The sequence below is a fragment of the Nicotiana sylvestris genome, chromosome 7, assembly GCF_000393655.2.
Source record: "Nicotiana sylvestris chromosome 7, ASM39365v2, whole genome shotgun sequence".
Taxonomy (NCBI): Eukaryota; Viridiplantae; Streptophyta; class Magnoliopsida; order Solanales; family Solanaceae; genus Nicotiana; species Nicotiana sylvestris.
In genome coordinates, this window is record NC_091063.1 from 115901635 (window position 1) to 115922591 (window position 20957).

The window sequence follows — 20957 nt, forward strand, 5'->3', positions numbered from 1 at the left end:
TACGGTTAGCAATTGCATTTGAAGCATGTGATCTGTTGAACTAAGGTGTCCAAATGACACACATATATTCGGTAGAAGTGTCTAATTGGACATTTGGGAAATGGAGGTGTTTAGGAAAGGGAGGTATTCAGCTGATCGTCGGTGACAACTTAAAAATGCCCTTTATGTATTTCGCCTTTTTTATTTTTACTAAACATATAATGTATTTACTTAATAAAACTTTAACAAAGTAAGATTGAAATAATATTCATGTAACAAAAAACTCGATAGAATCGAACCAATCCAAATCAATATAGTTAGTTTGATTTGGTTTTGATAAAAACCGAACCAACCTGGTCCATATACACCCCTACTCATATTTCATAATATGCATTTAACATGTAACAACACAACAATTCATTTCTATGTGGTTCTAACTTTCCCCATTTGGTAATCCATTTTCTTCATCCCTTTCTTTACTCCTGTTTTCAACACTTTCCTTCTTCTCATCAACAGACTCTACTTGAGTTATTTCCACTTTCTTAGCCTTAGTCTCTTCCTTCTCTTTTCTCTTTGCATTTAGAAAATTAATTAACCCTTTAAGGGAATGCTCAATCTCATCTTCCTTCAACAGCTGCTCTGCCACTTCTGCAGGCGTCACCATTGCTATGTCTAATTCCTCAATTTCTTTGAAAAGTTTGTGCTCTTTAATCCCAAGGCAATTAGAAGCAAGAAGCTTAAAACCAGAAGGTGTGCAATATGCCATATGAATATGTACGTCCATTCTACCAGGCCGTAATAGTGCGGGGTCGAGTTTTTTTATGTGATTTGTTGTGAAAATTATGATTCTTTCATCTCCACAACTTGACCGTAGTCCATCAATAAAATTCAGTAAACCAGACAATGTCATCTGCAATTAAAAAAATATTACTAGTAAGGGAAAGTATTACAATACATTAATACCAAATCAAAATTTTCCCAATATTTGACTAACTGTTCGTGGTCGTTTGATAGAGTGTATAAGAATAGTAATGAATATTGTATATTAGTAATGCTGAGATTAGTAATGTTGAAATTAGCTATACTGGATTATTTCTTATCCACTGTTTAATTTAGTGTATTAAAAGTAATATACATTGCATAGGGTTGTATATATGCTTATATATTTATTAAAAATCATAGTATTATGATAGTAGGCTATATAGTTGATATTTACACCTTAATATGACCATACTTTGTTGTTGTTTTATAGATAAATTGCCAACAAAATGCTCTGAATAGTGTTCTTTTGTTTCGTAGGGAATATTATATGAGAGGAAACAACATGGAGTGTTATGGAGACGATAATGTGAAGAAAACGCCCATTCGAGAAGTACCCGAGTACTAAGAAGCAAAAAATGGCCTCAGCAAGAAGTCCACTGCGACCGCGGTGAACCACGATAGATTAAAATCGTGAGGCAGAAAGATCAGCTCTTACCGCGGTCGACCGCGACCACGGTGCACTGTTCACTATGCTGAAAGTTTGAGGACCAAAGTGTAATTTCGGGGAAACTTTTGTAAACCCTTATAAGCTTTAGAAACTCGCCCAAGATTGTTCCAAGTTTTTTTAAAACTATTTTTGGAGGCAAGAACAAGTGTGAGAAGATCAACCAAACATTAGAGTTTTTCTATTCCTTTTAATTCTTGCAATTTTACATTATGAACAATTTAGTAGTTTCCTCTTATTTTGTTATGAGTAGCTAAACACTTATCTAGGGTTGATTGAACAAATTGTTGGTTGAAGTTTTGACTCAAATTGTTATATCGAGCCGGATTTATGATATAATTGTTCAACTACGTTTTGTATGGTGATTAATTGAATGAACCCTTGATTAATCATGTTTAATTACCTTATATTGCTTGAGAAAGAGTATTAGGTTAGATAGCTGTTGAACAACACCACTTTTGGGTAATTGAAGAGATTCATTACTGTGGGTTTAGAGATAACAGAACTTTGATGGGATAATTTAGAGTTGCACACATATTGTCAGCTAGAGTAGTTCGAGAGAATGCTCTAGTAAATTGTTGTAGTTGATCGAGAGATAATTACGATAACCCATAACTCTTAATGCTCATAGAGTATTACGGCGAGATTATAGCGAAAGAGTCAAGACCTAAACTAGCAATTGGGGAAATCACTGCCCTAGACCTTTTTACCATTGAATTATCTTTGTATTAGCTTACTGTTGTTTTTCATAGTATTTGAAGTAGTTAAACAAAAATCCAATCTTAATTGATCAAAAATCTTGCATTTAGAGATTGATTGAGTTGATAATAACATTGTCGAAGAGTGTAATAGATAGGTTAGTTCCCTGAGGATTCTATTCCGGACTTAAAACTGGATTATATTTGCAGCGACCGCTTTGTCCTTTAAAAGGCATAGTTTGGCGTTATCAAATTTTGGCGCCATTGTCGGAGAACTAACGGTGTTATTTATTACAACTTAGAAGTAGTGTTAAAATTATTAGTTCAAATCAATTTCCAAAGGTGTTAAACAATTTTCATTGAAATTCTAACGTTTGAACTCTTGTGGAATTCAGGTGTATGCCTAGAAATTCTTCGAGGACTGGAGAACTACTTGAAGGACTTTCAGACCCCGAGAAAACATTCAGGGTATTGAACCGTGCCAATAAGAGGATCCAACAATCACAACAACCACACCAGCTTGAAATTGACATGGGTGACGTAAAGAACGTCAACAGAAACATCAGGGATGAGCCAGCTGACCCAAACGCTAGAGTGGTGGAACTTCTTGTGCCAGAAGTTACACTTTATGATTGGGCTCAACCCACAGCTGACAACCTGGCAACTGCTATAGCTGTGCCCGTAATTCAAGCGGAGACATTCCAGATCACCAACAATATGCTGCATCTGCTGCAGAATAAGGTATTGTTCTCTGGGTCACACATTGAAGACCCTCATCAACATTTGAAAAAATTTCTGTCAATTTGTGTGACTCAAAGGCAGCCAAATGTGACCCTAGAAGCTATCAAGTTATTACTGTTCCCGTTCTCTGTGACTGGGGAAGCTCAGACTTGGCTGAATTCACTCCCAATCAATTCCATTGTCACCTGGGAGGAATTAGTAAAGTAGTTCCTGAATAAGTTCTACCCGCCCAACAAAACTGCAAGGCAGATTGATGAAATATTGCAGTACAAGCAACAGCCGACTAAGACCTTGCAAGAAACTTGGGAAAGATTTAAAGGGATGCTGGTGAAGTGTCCTCACCATGGCATTCTAGACCAGATGCTTGGTCAGAGGTTCTACATAGGGTTAGCTGACAATCTAAAGGCCAATGTGGATGCTTCAGCTGGAGGTGCATTTTTGAGTAAGACATTCACCGAGTGCAAAGTCCTTCTTGACAAGATGTCCCAGAATTTGGGGTGGATGACTAGAGGTACAACACTGGCACCCATAGTGCATTCAGTTCCTCTTGACCCAAATAATTCGCATTCAGAGAACATGGCCACACTCATGACTCAGATGAGTATTTTGACAAAGAAGATAGATGAGATGGGTATCAAACACGTGCATATTGTTGACACAACAAATGTAGGACTGTGTACACCTTGTGTTAATCAGTCTTATGTGTGTTCATGGAGCGGAGAAGGTGAAAATCAAGGGGCAAGAGAAGATATGAATTATGTTAACAACTTTGGAGGTCTGAGACAAGGAGGACATCAGTGGAGACCGGCACCAAATCAGCAATACAGACCCAACATGCCTTAGCCTGGGGGCATGCAAGCTCAAGGCCAAATGGTGCCATACCACCAGAGACAACAGGGCTACCCATAGCAGAACCAGCAACAGTTGACATATCAGTCATCTCCTCAGCAGCAAAATAACAACATGGTAGAGATCAGGGGGATGCTCCAACAACTCATTGGGACAAATGGTAAGATGCAAGAAAAGTTGGCAGTAGATGATTCAGCTATAAAGAACATTGAAACTTAGTTGGGGCAGTTGTCTATGGCTTTAAACAATTGCCCCGAGGGAACATTGCCAGGGGATACAAATATTAACCCCAAGGAGCAAAACCCGAATCAGCTGATGGCAGTAAGTCTTCAGAATGGGAGAGATTTAGACAAAGAGCAGGAGGTTGCACAAGCCAGCAAGGAGACTACGCCAGCCACTCCAACTCCACTAGAGGTAGATGAACCAACAAATCTGACTAAAGTGGTGGTTGAACAGGGTCAAGATGAAAAGGGTAAGGCTAAGGTAAATGAACAAGCTGCAGAACAAGTGGTGCCTCTTGTACCACAGAACCCTAACAGAAAGAAGCCAGCAAGCAGTGCACAAAGGGTGATACATGCACCATTCCCTCAGAGACTGGTAAAACAAAAGAAGGAAGATCAATACAAGAAATTCATGGAGATACTGCGTCAAATTCAGTTGAATATTCCTTTGATGGATGCCTTGAGGGAGATGCCATGTTATGCGAAGATGATGAAAGACCTAATGTCACGGAAGTTTGATTTTCAGGACCTATCCACAGTGACTCTGACGCAGACCTACAGCGCAGTAGTGACCAAACTGATGGCTCAAAAGATGTCCGACCCAGGTAGCTTCACTATTCCATCCACGATTGGGATTTATGCCTTTGCAAAGGCATTATGTGATTTGGGAGCCAACATAAATTTGATGCCTCTGGTTGTATATACCAAACTGAGCATTGGCTGACCTAGATCAACTTCGATGTTGCTGCAGCTGGCTGACCACACGGTAAAAAGGCCTACTGGGATTCTTGATGATGTGTTGGTGCAAGTGGAGAAGTTCGTGTTCCCTGCAGACTTTGTTATTCTGGACTGTTAGGTAGATGAGGAGATATCTATAATTTTAGGTAGGCCATTTTTGGCCACTGGGAGAGCACTGATCAATTGTGAAACTGGGGAATTAAAAATGAGACTGAACGATGAAGAAGTCATATTCAATGTTCAGCAATATATGAGGAGACCCAGTGAATATGCTAATTGCTCTCTAGTGGAGGAAGTGGATGTGATCCTGTAAGAAAATGATGTGACTGTGACTGCTAAAGACCATTGGAGGCATGTGTGACAAATTTAGAAGAGATGGATGGTGAAGGGTTAGCTGAGTGGGTCATGGCACTTGAAGGCAAAGGATTCTGGAAAAGGGAACCTCAGTTCGAGCCCCTTGAGTTAGAAAAAAGGGCTACACCTCCAGCAAAGCCATCAGTAGAGGAACCACCCAAGATGGAGCTAAAACCGCTCCTAGCTCACCTCAGGTACGTTTTCTTAGGCCCCGATTCTACTTTGCCTGTTATTATATCATTCGGTTTGCTAGATGTGTAGGTACAACAGCTCTTACAGGTATTGCAGGAAAGTAAGACTGCCATTGGCTGGACCATGACAGACATAAAGGGTATCAGCCCAGCCTTCTGTATGCACAAGATCCTCCGTGAAGAATGGAACAAACCTTCCAGAGAACATCAACGAAGTCTAAACCCGAACATGAAAGAGGTAGTAAAGAAGGAAGTGATCAATAGTTAGATGCGGGAATCATTTTCCCCATATCTGATAGCAATTGGGTCAGCCCTGCCTAATATGTGCCGAAAAAGGAGGAATGACTGTTGTGTAAAATGAGTTGATCTCAACTCGTACAGTCACGGGATGGCAGATTTGCATGGATTACCGAAAATTGAACACAGCCACCCGGAAGGACCACTTCCCCTTGCCTTTCATTGAACAAATGTTGGACAAGCTGGCCGGGCGATCACACTTCTGTTTCTTGGATGGATATTTGGGGTAAAATCAGATATCAATAGCCCCCAAAGATAGAGAGAAAACATCTTTCACTTGTTCGTATGGCATCTTCGCCTTTCGGAGAATGCCTTTTGGGCTTTGCAATGCACCGTCGACATTTCAACGGTGCATGTTAGCCATTTTCACAGACATGGTGGAGGATATTATGGAGGTCTTTATGGATGATTTCTCTGTGGTAGGAGATTCATTCGAGGACTATCTTCACAACTTAAGAAGAGTGCTCAAAAGATGTGTAGAGACAAATTTAGTATTGAACTGAGAGAAGTGCCATTTTATAGTACAGGAAGGGATAGTGTTGGGGCATCGAGTGTCCAGTAAAGGAATTGAGTTTGACCATGCTAAGGTTGACGTGATTGAAAAATTACCACTGCCCACTTCAGTCAAGGCGGTGAGAGGTTTCCTTGGGCACGCCGGGTTCTACAGGCGATTCATAAAAGATTTCTCTAAAATTGCTAACCCATTATGCAAACTCCTTGAAAAGGATCACCCCTTTGTGTTTTCTAATGATTGCAGGTTGGCATTTGAGGAGCTGAAGAAGAGATTGGTAACTGCATCCATCATTGTTGCACCCAACTAGGAGCAACCATTTGAGCTCATGTGCGACGCAAGTGACTATGCCATAGGAGTAGTCTTGGGGCAGCGAAAGGATAAACTAATACACCCGATTTATTATGCAAGCAGAACGCTAAACGGTGCACAACTCAATTACACTATGACGGAAAAGGAGATGTTGGCTGTTGTTTTTGCATTCAACAAATTCAGGTCATACTTGATTGGCTCGAAAGTTATTGTTTACACTGACCATGCATCAATTAGGTACGTGATAGAAAAAAAGGAGTCAAAGCCATGCTTGATTCGTTGGGTTCTTCTGTTATAAGAATTCGATCTGGAAATACGTGATCGAAAAGGGACAGAGAACCAAGTAGCTGACCACCTCTCAAGGTTGGAAGGAGCTAAAAAGAAGGTAGAGGTTGAGGATATAACAGAGACATTCCCGGATGAACAGTTACTGGCAATGACAATGGAGGAGGAACCTTGGTATGCTGATATTGCTAATTATTTAGCAAGTGGTATTGTACCTTATGAACTCTCCTCAATTCAAAAGAAAAATTTCTTTCGTGATTGTCGGTATTATTATTGGGATGAACCTCTATTGTTTAAAATATGTGTAGATAACATGATCCGGCGGTGTATCCACAAGAAAGATCAACATTCTGTTTTGCGGGCTTGCCATGCTTCACCATATGGTGGACACTTTGGAGGAATTCGGACAGTAGCTATGGTGTTTGAGTCAGGCTTGTACTGGCCTACTCTATTCAAGGATGCCCATGCTTGGGTTAAAAGCTGTGATGATTGCCAAAGGACTAGCAACATATCTCGTAGACACGAGATGCCAATGACCACAATTCAAGTGGTGGAGATTTTTGACATGTGGGGAATTGACTTCATGGGGCCATTCGTCACCTCGTATGGTAACAAGTACATATTGGTAGCAGTTGACTATGTCTCCAAGTGGGTCGAAATAGTGCCTCTCCCGACCAATGATGCTAAAGGGGTACTAGGCTTTCTAAAGAAGAATATTTTCACACGTTTTGGTACCCCAAGAGCTATACTCAGTGATGGCGGAACCCATTTCTGCAATAGAGCATTCGCACGGCTGTTGAAAAAATATGGAGTTCGTCATAAAGTGACCACCCCGTACCACCCACAATCGAGCAAGCAAGTTGAAGTGTCCAACAGGGAGATTAAAAGTATCCTCACAAAAACAGTGAATGCAACAAGGACTGACTGGGCAAAGAAATTGGATGATGCATTGTGGGCGTACCGCACAACCTTCAAAACCCCAATTGGTATGTCACCGTACAAGTTGGTATTTGGCAAGGCATGCCACCTCCCAGTTGAGCTAGAGCATAAAGCACTTTGGGCATTGCGGCAGTTACACTTAGACATTGAGACAACAGGTTCTAACAGAATCACTGGGTTACATGAGCTCGAGGAATTCAGGTTTCAGGCCTTTGAGAGTGCTAGATTATACAAAGAAAGGATGAAATTAATGCATGATAAGCACATCTTGGATCGAAACTTCAAACCCGAAGATCTAGTGTTGTTATACAACTCGAGATTGAGATTGTTTCTGGATAAGTTAAAGTCCCGATGGTCAGGACCCTTCAGAGTAGTGCAAATATTCTTAAGTGAAGCTGTAGAGATTGAATCAGAAGATGGGACAAACAAGTTCACAGTAAATGGGCAAAGGTTAAAACATTACCTTGGAATGACTGAAGAAAAAGAGGATAGAGTGGTAATCAATTTGGAAGAGCCCCAGTACGCTAATGAGGAGTGATGATAAAATGCTTGCGTCATCCCGCGACGTTAAATCAGGCACTGCGTGGGAGGCAACCCACGAGTGTGTTGTTAGTGTGTTCATGTAACTTAAAAAAAAATAACGCCAGCACTGCGACCGCGGTGAACCGCGGTAAATCGCGGTGGAAGGCAAACATTCTTCCCCAGATGTTTCATCCTACCGCGACCGTGGTAAACCGCGGTGAGGCGTGAACATTCTGCCTCAAAATTTTAAACCCACCGCAGCCGCGGTGGACCGCGGTCGACCGCGGGGGTACCAGGTATTTTGAATTATTTTTTTATTTTTTCTGTTTTTTTTCTCTTTTTCTCTTTTCTTCTTCTTTTAATTTTAAAACCCAAACCCCTCCCCCCATAACGTTACAATACCCAATCCCTTTCCCCCAAATCCTCAATCTCTCTCTCTCTCTCTAAACCCTAACCTCCCAAATACTCTCTTCTTCTCCTTCTTCTTCTTTACTCACACTACCCCCCCCCCCAATCTCCATTCCTCTCCTCTTTCCTCCCTTAAGATGTGATTCAAACCCTCCCTTGTCTTTTCTTTTTGTATTTTGTTATTGTTCATGATAGTTTGAGGTTTATATGGTGTTGTAATTGTAGTAGATTGTTTTTTGTAGTTTCTTCTCCTTGTTTTTTCTATTTTAATTTTGTTTTTGAGAATGTTTGGTGAAGGGTCTGTAATTAATGTTTGGAATGGTGTTTGTTGGTGGGTGATTGAATGACACAAGTGTGGGGTGTGTTGGTGTAGTTGCATACTTAATTTTGGGAGGAGTTTTGATAGACTCATGAGGGCTAAATGTGTGTGGATAATGCCCAGCCCACAAGGTGTTTGGGAAATTACCCCAATGGAGATATAAGGAGCTATTGTGACATGGTTATGGTGAAGTCTGAGTAACCATCCATAGTCACATATTTTGCGCACTCACTAATAGGTGTTTCATTGTTTGACAGGTGAAATGAGTTCAGCTAGAAAGAGACGAAACACCGGGGCCTACACTACTGGACTGGGAGGCTCCTCACGAGCTAGGAGCCAAGCCAGTGCACCTTAGTTTGATAGCACTCGGTTTGTATCCAAAGCAGCGGAGAATAGGTACAACCAGAAAGAAGATAAGAAGTTACAACATGAGGTGCACATTGATCGAACGGCTTTGGAGGTGGAATGCCCCAATATGTTTAATGAGCTGAGGCGGTGTCAGCTGGACATCTTCTTCGAGGTACCGGAGGAGTCTAATGTTCAACTAGTAAGGGAGTTCTATGCGAACTTGCCAGAACATGAGAATGGGTTTGTGACGGTGCACAATACCCCGGTAAATGCATTCCTCGACACCATCCGCAGGGTATACAAGCTGCCAGTGTTTATAGGTCCTTATCGCACTTTTAGCGGTACACGGGCCTTGTGGGAAACTCTTCTTGATACTATCTGTGTGCCAGACGGAGAACACCTATGGATCAAGCACATGATTACTCTCAACTCCCACTATCTGAATTGGGAGGCTAAGTGTTGGCTCACCATTATCAACAGTCGATTATTTCCATCCAGCAACACGACAGATGTTAATCTACCACGGGCATCCGCAATCCACTGTTTCATGTCCTACAGTGATTTTGATGTGGCTCGGCTCATCCATGAAAAGATGTTCATTAGATCACCTGAGCTAACCAAGGGCCACTACTTCCCTTCGCTGATCACCCGGCTATGTCGTATGGCTAGAGTCCCTGAAGACCTTCAGGTTGATGGGAGATTGCCACCAAAAGCCCCATTTTGAGCGAAAAAAATTGGAATTGGACGAGAGCTGGTGGTAAATGTTGATGACTTTGATGATGATTCAGCTGATGATAATGATGATGATGTTAAAGTAACTGCGGTTCCCCCTCCTCCGAGAATGTGGCAGGCCCATCACAGCCACACCGGAGCACCCGTATGACAGCTTTGGAGCAGGATATGGCTGGGTTGCGTACCTCAGCCACTGATCTGGGTGCCTGTGTTGATGCGGTGGCTGAGAGGCAAGTGAAGTCAGAGAAGAAATCCTTGGGTTGGTTGAGAGCGCTGGGACGTGCGTGAAACGTGAACCCAGACACTGTCTCCGATCAGGAGTGAGCCTTCAGGGAAGTTCCTTAACCTCACTGTTCTTCAAATTTTTAAGCCATGGGGACATGTCTTCATTTTAAGTGTGGGGTGGGGATACTTCATTGTATGTTTGTAATTGTAACAATTGACTGTTTGATTTTGCTTATTTTGTCTTGCTTTGATTGTTTTGATGTAGAGTAATAGTTCATCAGGAAAGCTAAAATAGTAAGTGACTTGTCCCGACGACGGATCTCTTTCGGCGGGGTTCTTGAGGGACTAAGTCGAAGAAAAAATTGGAATATGGAGACTCTTCCTGATGACAGATCCTTTAGAAAATTTTCTTGAGGGAAGTTAGTCTAGAGAAAAAACCAAAAAGATTTTTATTTTATTTTATTGTTATTTTAAGGTAGTGTAGTAACTCCCCCTTGGTTTTTATTTGGGTCACGGTTCTTTTCCAAGGGTTTAGCTTGAATCGAGTATAGGTAGTTTTTGTTTAATTTTGTTCTTTTTAGTTTTTAAATTAGGACTAATGGGCTACGAGCTAAATTCGAAGGAAAACCCTTAGCGTTGATACACCTAAGCACAATAGACACTAGAGTATAATGCCTAGCTTCATTGGTTGAATCATGTTAGAGTGCCTTAAAATTGTACGTTTGTATCTAACTTGAACACTCAAAAGAGAATGTCTTGATAAACCAATCTGGAGTGAGTCATGTGCCATGTGTATGTGAGTTTTACTGTGTTCCATGTTTCATATTTGATGCCTAGAACTTGCCCTGTGTGTTTGCAAAGCGAAATAGTAGTTTCTTTCAGTTTTAGAAGCGATATAGGGATTTATTTGTTGAGCCAGACATAATAAAGTAAACCCACCTGAATGCAATACATCTTAGTTAACTCCGTTGAACCTATAAGCCTATTTCTTTGGCAACCACATTGCGAACCTTACCCAATTTTTTGAATAGCTTGCTGTTTGAACCCTTTTACCTCCCAATAAGCACTTGAATGGTAGTGGAAATATGCAAAAGCAAAAGTGTTGGGTGGTGGTTTGGTTTTTGAGTGGAATCATTGAGATAGAGAAAAGGTGTGGAATTTTTAAGCATAAAAGAAAAAGCACCACGAAAAAAATATATGGGTTATAAATAATTATAGTGGTTGATAAGTGGTGGCTTGTACAAATTGCACCTAATGGATGGGGATGTTTTAAACAAATGAGGTGGAGTGTTTGGTTGGCACAACTATGAACTTTAAATTTAATGTAATTGTATTAAAAGTGCTTAGGGAGGTTAGTCACTATATCTAAATATATTCTACCCGTCCCTTAGCCTACATTACAACCAAGTAAAGTACTATTGATCTTAGACTGAGTGGGCTCAATTAGTAAAGTATTACACTACGGGCAAGCCTATGGTGCATCTTTGTGGCATGTGAATGTTCTTTATGAGAGTGAGCGAATTTTGTCTATCTTAGTTCCTACTTGTTCTAATTATCATTATATGTGGAACTACTCTCTTCTGTGATGTGAGGGCATGTGATTCACAAAGAAAGGAAAGTCTTGACTCTTGTATAGAGTAGTTTGAGTAAGTGCAAATGTTGCATGGTACAAAAGATTTGACTCTTGAGGTAAAGGTTGTTCACTACTAGGTGCAACTTTTGTAAAATGTTCATGGTGTTAGTCGTTAAGGGAAAAGCTTAGGGAAGGAATTTTGATGGAGTGTGGTGGATCGCTCGAGGACTACCAATAATTTAAGTATGGGGTGTTGATAGTAGGCTATATAGTTGATATTTACAGCTTAATATGACCATACTTTGTTGTTGTTTTATAGATAAATTGCCAATAAAATGCTCTAAATAGTGTTCTTTTGTTTCGCAGGGAATATAATATGAGAGGAAGCAACATAGGGTGTTTTGAAGATGATAATGTGAAGAAAATGCCCACTCGAGAAGTACCCGACCGCTAAGAAGCAGAAAATGGCCTGGGCAAGAAGTCCACCGCGATAGATTAAAATTGTGAGATAGAAAGGTCAGCTCTCACCGCGGTCGACCGCGGTTGGCCGCGACCGCGGTGCACTGTTCACGTTGCTGGAAGTTTGAGGACCAAAGTGTAATTTCGGAGAAACTTTTGTAAAGCCTTATAAGCTTTAGAAACTCGCCCAAGATTGTTCCAAGTTTTTTTAAAACTATTTTTGGAGGCAAGAACAAGTGTGAGAAGATCAACCAAACATTAGAGTTTTTCTATCTCCTTTTAATTCTTGCAATTTTACATTATGAACAGTTTAGTAGTTTCCTCTTATTTTGTTATGAATAGCTAAACACTTATCTATGGTTGATGGAACCAATTGTTGGTTGAGGTTTTGACTCAAGTTGTTATAATCGAGTCGGATTTATGATATGATTGTTCAACTACATTTTGTATGGTGATTAATTGAATGGGACCTTGATTAATCGTGTCTAATTACCTTATATTGCTTGAGAAAGAGTATTAGGTTAGACTGTTGTTGAACAACACCACTCTTGGGTAATTGAAGAGATTCATTACTTGAACTTAAAAGTGGGTTTAGAGATAACGGAACTTTGGTGGGATAATTTAGAGTTGCACACATATTATCTGCTAGAGTAGTTCGAGAGAATGCTCTAGTAAATTATTGTAGTTGATCGAGAGATAATTACGATAACCCATAATTCTTAATCCTCATAGAGTATTACGGCGAGATTATAGCGGAAGACTCAAGACCTAAACTAGCAATTGGGGAAATCACTGCCCTAGACCTTTTTACCATTGCATTATCTTTGTTTTAGCTTACTGTTGTTTTTCATAGTATTTGAAGTAGTTAAACAAAAATCCAATCTTAATTGAGCAAAAATCTTGCATCTAGAGATTGATTGAGTTGATAATAACATTGCCGAAAAGTGTAATAGACAGGTTAGTTCCTTAAGGATTCGATTCCGGACTTAAAATCGAATTATATTTGCAGCGACCACTTTATCCTTTAAAAGTCATAGTTGGGCGTTATCATATTACTAATGTCATGGTTTGTTATGTGGTTCACTTTCTCGATCATGATTTGTCTACCCCAGAGGCCAGTATTTTCCTTTTGGGCTGGTTGTGCGCGATAAGGGGCTTGAACCCTTGACACCATGTTTCGTAGACACTTTTGCTAATCCTATGAGCTATAGGTCCCACCCCTTCTCCACTGGATCTTTCCCAGGAGTGCAAATTGGAGAGAATTTTGCTTTAAAAGGAGATATTTACGACATAAATTTGCATTAGTCGGATTAGTAGATTTCGGATATTGCATATGGTTAACAACAAGAACAAACCAAGTAGTTTCCCACAAGTGGGGTCTGGGGAGGGTAAGATGTACGCAACCTTACCCCTACCCCTAGAAGGAAAAAGAAGCTATTTCCGATAGACTCTCGGCTAGAGAACGACCGAATAAGAAAAGATAATTGCAACAAATAGGAATAACAGCAAGATGAAATAAGATTGAATTCAAGAATGCAGCCAAACTCTATATACGGATATCGCATATGGTTAAATAAATAAATAAATAAATAAAAAGAAGCTGTACAATAGGAGATAGAATATATAAGACTAACCTTGCTTTCTTGCTGATGAAAACCATGTGAAGTAGCAACAACAGCTCGATTAGCCAAATTATCTTGCAAGTCAATGGTACAGTCAATGTCCTCTACCACCAAAATGGACTTATTAGTTGTGGCAACCAACAACTTCCTTAACTCTGAGTTCCTCCTCAGCTCAGTCAACTCCAAATCATATATATCAAAGTTCAAATAATTAGCCATTGTAGCAATAAAACTTGATTTCCCAGTCCTTGGAGGACCAAACAATAAATACCCTCTTTTCCATGCTTTCCCTACTTTCCTATAATACTCCTTCTTTACAAATCTCTCCAAATCTTTTAAAATCATGTCTTTTTGTCTAATTCCATTGCAATTGTCTCAAAAGTTGAAGGATGATCAAGATTTACTGGCTTCCACATGTTATGTAAATTGTACATGTTCTCATAATCTACGGTGTGAATATTGATTGTCTTGTTTTCATGTTTTTGTAATTCTGCTTCTTTTATAATGTAAGGCAAGTAAGAATTAAGGACAAGGTCTTTGTTTTTCTTGTGAAATGTTAGCTCAAAAGATCTTACTTCTGAGTTTAGAATGGAATTCATGTCTCTAGGATTATGGAACTGTTTAGCCTCTGTTTGCATGCAGAGCCAAATCCACTTGAATTTTTGTCCATTATAAATATCTGTCACTTATTACAATAAAACGTTAAGGTAAAAGTCATCATTTTCACAAGATCTATTATGTCAAATTATCAAAAAGACAAATTAAATATCACGCCCTACGTAGTGCATAGTGGCCTACCACGCCCGATGTCATGACCTGCCATGGCCAACGTCGTGTCATTGGTATAAGCATGCCATGGCCGATCTCGTGCCATAGTGGCCTGCCACGACTGACTCATGTCATTGACATAGGCATGCCATGGGCGCCGACCTCATGCCGGCCTCGTGCCATAGTGGCCTGCCACAGCCGACCTCGTGTCATTGACACAGGAGGCTTACCTGAATTTATGAAAATAAATGATCTTCCAAACCAAGATAGTATAATATTTTAAAGAAGGTGACTCTCTCTTTCCAACAATGGTATATTAAAGAAAAAATCATATGTCGGATTTGGAGACTATCACCCTATTTATAATTGCACGTAGTTTCTTTATTTCTAGCCTATCATTAAATTAGAAATTATACAACATATTTACACATTAAAATACACACTTTATGATAGATACTAAATGCAATTATCATTATATATATGTGCAAAACATCACCTCTTCATTACGTTCCATCGCAATGTTGAAATTCTTCTCCTTCTCAGGCTTACTGATTTTGAGTCTGTGGGTGTTAGGAGATAACTTGTTACCCAAATAGATTTCAGCAGCTTCATAAATTTCATTGTTGACAAGGCCATCAAATTCGTCAATTACCATTGTGAGCTCAGTTGAGAATTTGGTGAATATATTTTTTAGTCCAAAAAAGATATATTCATGGAATTCTGGTGGGATATAATCATGGACTATTGTACGAACCAACATGACTGTTGCAGCAACAGAGCGCACTGTCGATAAAACAGTCTTGGCCAAAGCCATTCTTGATTCTGCTGAAGATGACATTTTTTTTAAAATTATAAAGAGGGAATTTCTGCTAGTGGGAATTCAAGATTTTGGTATTGCAAATGAATAAATGAGGAATATGATAAATTTATAGGAAAAGTATGTGTAGAAAAGACCAAAAATGGAGGGAGAAATTGGAAGAAGAAGCAGGAAAATTGGAGCAAGACTTACTATTATAGTAGTTGGAATTGACTCTGTAGACTTTGAAAATATCTTTGAAACTTTCCATGTTCCCATATATCTTCTTAATACTTTAACTACAATATCTTCCTAAGGACGTATATGTCATTGCATTAGAGTAGACTGTTTATATTTTGGATGCGACCTTTTTTCGAATCCTATATGAATGCGAGATATCTTGTTTACCGGGATAAATTTGCTAGGAACGGAGCTAACATTGATTAAGAAAAAAATTATACTGAGTATATTGTTCAGATATTAATTTTTGTGCATATATATATATATATATATATTAAATTTTATATATTACTAGTAAAATTTGTGGCTTTTGCTACTATTGTCCGACATGTTTCTATTTGCCATTTCATAAAGATAATATAGGAAAAACTCAAAGTCAACGTGAACATATAGGTGCTTGGAAAATAAGTGTATGAAGTTTCCGGTTTGCAATGAATTACTTTTCAAATTTTGATAAACTAGTACTCAGTCAAACCCCACAGATTACTCAATAGAACACCGGCAAACTAGTAGTCTTTTCCTGTGACTTGACTCTAAATTTAATATAAAAATTACATGTGTCGTTCTATTTGGTCGCTCCCATTTAATTTTACTTATCTTTTATTTTTTTTAATTTGTACCCACTATTTAAATAACTTCATGTCTTTTTCTCCTCTTTCTTCTTCTTCTTCTTCTTCTTTTGGGTAATAACGATTTTATATGGTGTTTGTGAACATATTTTAAGATCGTTTATAATGTTTTACAATAGTGAGCTATTGTGTCGCTTTAATTTTTACTATTGTTTAGGGTCTCTTCTTTTCTTTTTCTTAATTGCAAAATGAGTTTGTTGATTTATTGTTATTTTGGCAAATTGATGATTGTAGTTTGTTCTTGATGATATTTGGAGGTTATGTTTCAAATTTGATTTTATTTGGGGTAGATTTAGGTATTAAATCATATATTGGATTGTTAAATTCAAAGAACAAATTTCTGTTTCTGAACAATTTGCACTTCAGGACTATTTGGCTTTAAGTGAATGAAAACGTTAGTTGTACTTTAGACCTTTTAGCCTTAAGTGCATTTAAAATGTAATTGTTCACTTTAGACTTATTGGCCTTTAAGTGTAGGAAAATATTTATTGCACTTCAGACCTTTCGGTCTTAAGTGCATCAGAAGTACAATTTTTCACTTCAGACTTATTGGCCTTAAGTGCATGAAACCATTAGCCTTCAGACCTTTTGGCCTTAAGTGCATATTATATATGGCAAAAATCAGAGGGTCCGATTTTGTGACTGTTGAGGCACCTCGTAAAGATTGCCCCTAGAAGACTCGAAATTTAGCTCGGGGCTCGACCCTGAGGGTTCATAATGACCGACCTCGATGCAAGTACAAATCAGTGGCTATGATGGACTAACGGGAAGTTCTCAAGGCACGTGACTAAAGCTGACCAAGTCTATTAGGCTAGTTCAAGCCCGTACCGAGACATTAAATGGATGTACCAGCCATATATCTTTGTAATAAATGCATTTGTACTATGTTGGGATTCCCCCTGATATATAAAGGAGACCCTTGTCATTTTGTATGGGAGGATACATTACACAATATTGAATACAAGAACATTCTCTACTCTCTAACTTAGACATATTCTCTTGATTTTCACTACTTACATTTATTGCTTACATGTATTGTGTTCTACTTGTTGTTCTTCATTTATTGCTCATTATTGACTATAAAGAGCCTTTATCAAAGCTCCCAAAACTGTTAGACATTCATCGACTACCCATAGCTCAATATCGAGATCGACCTCGAGTCCCCGTATAACTTGGTTCGAGGCCCCGATTCTCAACTGTTCGTTTTGCTTAAACATATTATTTTAAAGTTCTTATCTTATTTTCTAGTTTCATACTTAGCATCTATTGCCTAACAAATAGCATAAAAACAGATCACGTATTTTTAGAACCACAAAATCAAATTTAATTGTATTTACCATTTTCAGGGTAAACAGTTTGGCGCCCACCGTGGGGCTAAAAATAATAGTGATTTGTTTTCTTGCTGGTTTGACACATAGCACAAGTTATCTTTCACGCTTTTTCTTGCCCAAGAATCTTCGATTTCAGGTCAAAATGTCTAACTCAGTGAATGCATATGAAAAGAACGGTCTTAAAGACCATGGAGAGAATGGTGTAGCTGTTCTAGGTATTGGTGTACCACCACGAAACCCTGAGGATGCATCAAAACCAATCCCTATGGATATGGTCTCACGTGATGCTCAACACATTGATATAAGCTCCCACACTAACAGGAGCGTGCGCCAAGGAGACTAACAAGAATCTTAGAAAACCCCAGCTCGGTAGGAACAAGAGGTTTGCCTTCATGTTATTTTTGAAGTGTTACAGGCACAACAGCCGGCGATTACTCAACTGCAAAGCCATAAAAAACTCCAAGCACAGCAGCACAGGAAACGGCTCCTCGAGCCGAATAGGTACTGGAAAGATCGAGTAACAACGGGTCAGCAGCCGACCCCGCTATTATGAAGATGCTTGAGGACCTCACAAAGAGGATTGAATTGGGCGAAAAAATGATAGAAGCCAACGACAAAAATCTAGAGACCTACAACTCGAGGGTTGACCAGATCCCGGGCGCACCCCCGATCCTAAATGGTGTTGATTCAAAGAAATTCGTACAAAAACCATTCTCATCAGATGGCACTCCAAAGCCCATCTCGAAGAAATTCAGAATGCCCGATCTAACGAAGTACAATGGGACCTCGGACCCCAACGAGCACGTCACATCTTACACTTGTGCGATAAAGGGCAACAGCCTGAAGGACGACGAGATAGAATCCATCCTGCTAAAAATGTTCGTAGAAACGCTCTCGAAATGGGCCATGATGTGGTACCACAACCTAGCTCCGAATTTAATAGACTCATTTGCCATGCTGGAAGACTCTTTCATAAAGGCGCATGTCGGTGCCATCAAGGTGGCTACAAGGATATCTGACGTCTTCAAAATCAAACAAAGGGAAAATGAGATGCTACAGGAGTTCGTATCTCGCTTTCAAATGGAGCGAATGGAATTACCACTGGTCTCCGAAGACTGGGAAGTGCAAGCCTTCACCCAAGGCTTGAATGAGCGAAGCTTGGTGGCTTTGAAGTAGCTGAAGTAAAATTTGGTTGAATACCCCACCGTGACTTGGTCGGATGTCCACAACCGATATCAGGGTTGAGGACGACCAACTAGGAGCCCCATCTGGCTCGGTATATCCAAGCAGACTCTTGGCAAAGGAGCCAAAGCCAAACAAGGAAAGGTACCAACCATACACTGAAGATCGAAGAAACTCCCCAAGGCGAAACATACCCCGGAACGACCGAAGGACAGAACGAGGTCAGAATCCTCAGGGACTCGTAAACAGAGCCGGATTCGACAGATACATAGGGCTGACAGAGGCACCCGGTTATCCGAGTATAACTTCAATATAGATGTTTCGGACATTGTGTCAGCCATAAGTAAATCAAAGTCACCAGGTGGCCAAGGCCCATACAATTAGATCCGTCACAAAGGAACCCCAACTTAGTGTGCGAATTTCACGACACACATGGTCATAGGACCGAAGAATGCTGACAGCTCCGAGAAGAAGTAGCCCGACTGCTCAGCAAAGGGCACCTCCGAGAGTTCCTTACGACCGAGCCAAAAATTAGTTCCGGTAAAGAGAGGCAAATAGGAAGAATGAAACAAATAAACCACAACATGTCATCCACAATATTGTTGGGGGAATCGACATCCCATAGGAACCCACTATCACAAAAACAAAAATATCCATCACCAAGGAAAAGCGAACTCGAGGTTACATACCCAAGGACGCTCTCACATTTAGTGACGAGGACATCGAGAGCCTGTCTCAGCCTCATAATGACGCTCTGGTAATCTCTTTTCTTGTGAATACTTTTCAAATTAAACGTATACTTGTGGATCCAGGTAGCTCGGCCAACATTATTAGGTCGAGGGTGGTGGAGCAGCTCAGACTGCTTGACCAAATCGTGCCCGCCTCTCGAGTCCTCAACGGATTGAACATGGCAAGTGAAACAATGAAAGGGGAAATCACCCTCCCGGTCAACGTGGCTGGGATGACCCAAAATGCCAAATTCCATGTCATCGAAGGAGACATGAGGTACTACGCCTTGCTCGAAAGGCCGTGGACACATTGCATAAGAGTAGTACCATCAACCCTTCATCAAATGATGAAGTTTTTGATGAAGGACAGAATAAAAACCATGTATGGGGAACAACACGCAGCAAGAGATATGTTCGTAGTGCACGACGTAGCACCAGCATCGACGCCTTCGACATCGAAGGAGCCACAGGATAAGCAAACAACGAAATAGCAATCACGAGACACATTCTCGGTTGTACCCAAATAAAACAAGCAAAGGACCGTGCCGCGCCCTTAAAGCAAACATTGAAGGCATATCGAGGCTCGAAGCGCCATCGCTACTGAGGTATAACCATCCCCCTTTTTATTTACATCCTACACTAACCTTTGTGCAGGTGCTCGATCAAAATAGTCGAAGCACTGTCCATTTCAAAGACCTTAAAGTTTCAAAGGAAACGTTGCACTCTTTTCCTTCGATCGGGTTTTATCCCAAGAAGGGTTTTACCGACAAGGTTTTTAATGAGGCAACATCTATATGATACCTAAGGAGAATTTCACGAGTGTTCAAGGCTTCTCTTTAATCAACCTCAAACACTAGGGGGCATCCCCCGGAAGATCACCTTCTCGAAGAATCCAAGATGAGCCAAAAAGGGTCTCAATAGGAAAATGATGTATCGGGCCAAATGGTCAAATGAACTATGCCCGCATAGAATAATTGAGCCCTTGACGGCAAAAACATGTATACTTGTACCAAGTAATCAAAGAATATCTTCTCCTCCATCAATACGCTTTATGCCTCAAAGAAGTACGCTACTTTAACAAGAAACGGCTTTAGAGCTAGAAAAATTCCCGAACACTTGGGGTTTGATGCCAAAAAATCGAGGCCACATGACCTCCGGGTCGAAAACTTCGAAATAGTAAGCCCTCAATAAGGAAATACCAAGTTTACAAGGAACGGCTCCAGAAGCCAAGAAACTGTCGATGACTCGGGGACTGTCGTCGACTGTCACCACCATCGATTTACCTATAAGACCCCATGCAGGCAACCTCGGGCTCATAGGACCTTCAAAAGGTAAAACCAAATATGTAAGACCTCAAACAAGGCATGGATTATACTTGTACCAATTAACCAAATCTATAAGACCTCAAGCAAGACATGAGCTACACTTGTACCAAGTGACCAAATTTATAAGACCTTGCAAAAGGCATAATCCC

At 40.1% G+C, this 20957-nt stretch overlaps 1 pseudogene; it reads right to left on the bottom strand.

Moving 5' to 3' along the window:
• Positions 1-246: 246 nt before the first annotated feature.
• Positions 247-15415, bottom strand: LOC104250086 (protein HYPER-SENSITIVITY-RELATED 4-like; annotated as a pseudogene).
• Between the last annotated feature and the right edge of the window lie 5542 nt (positions 15416-20957).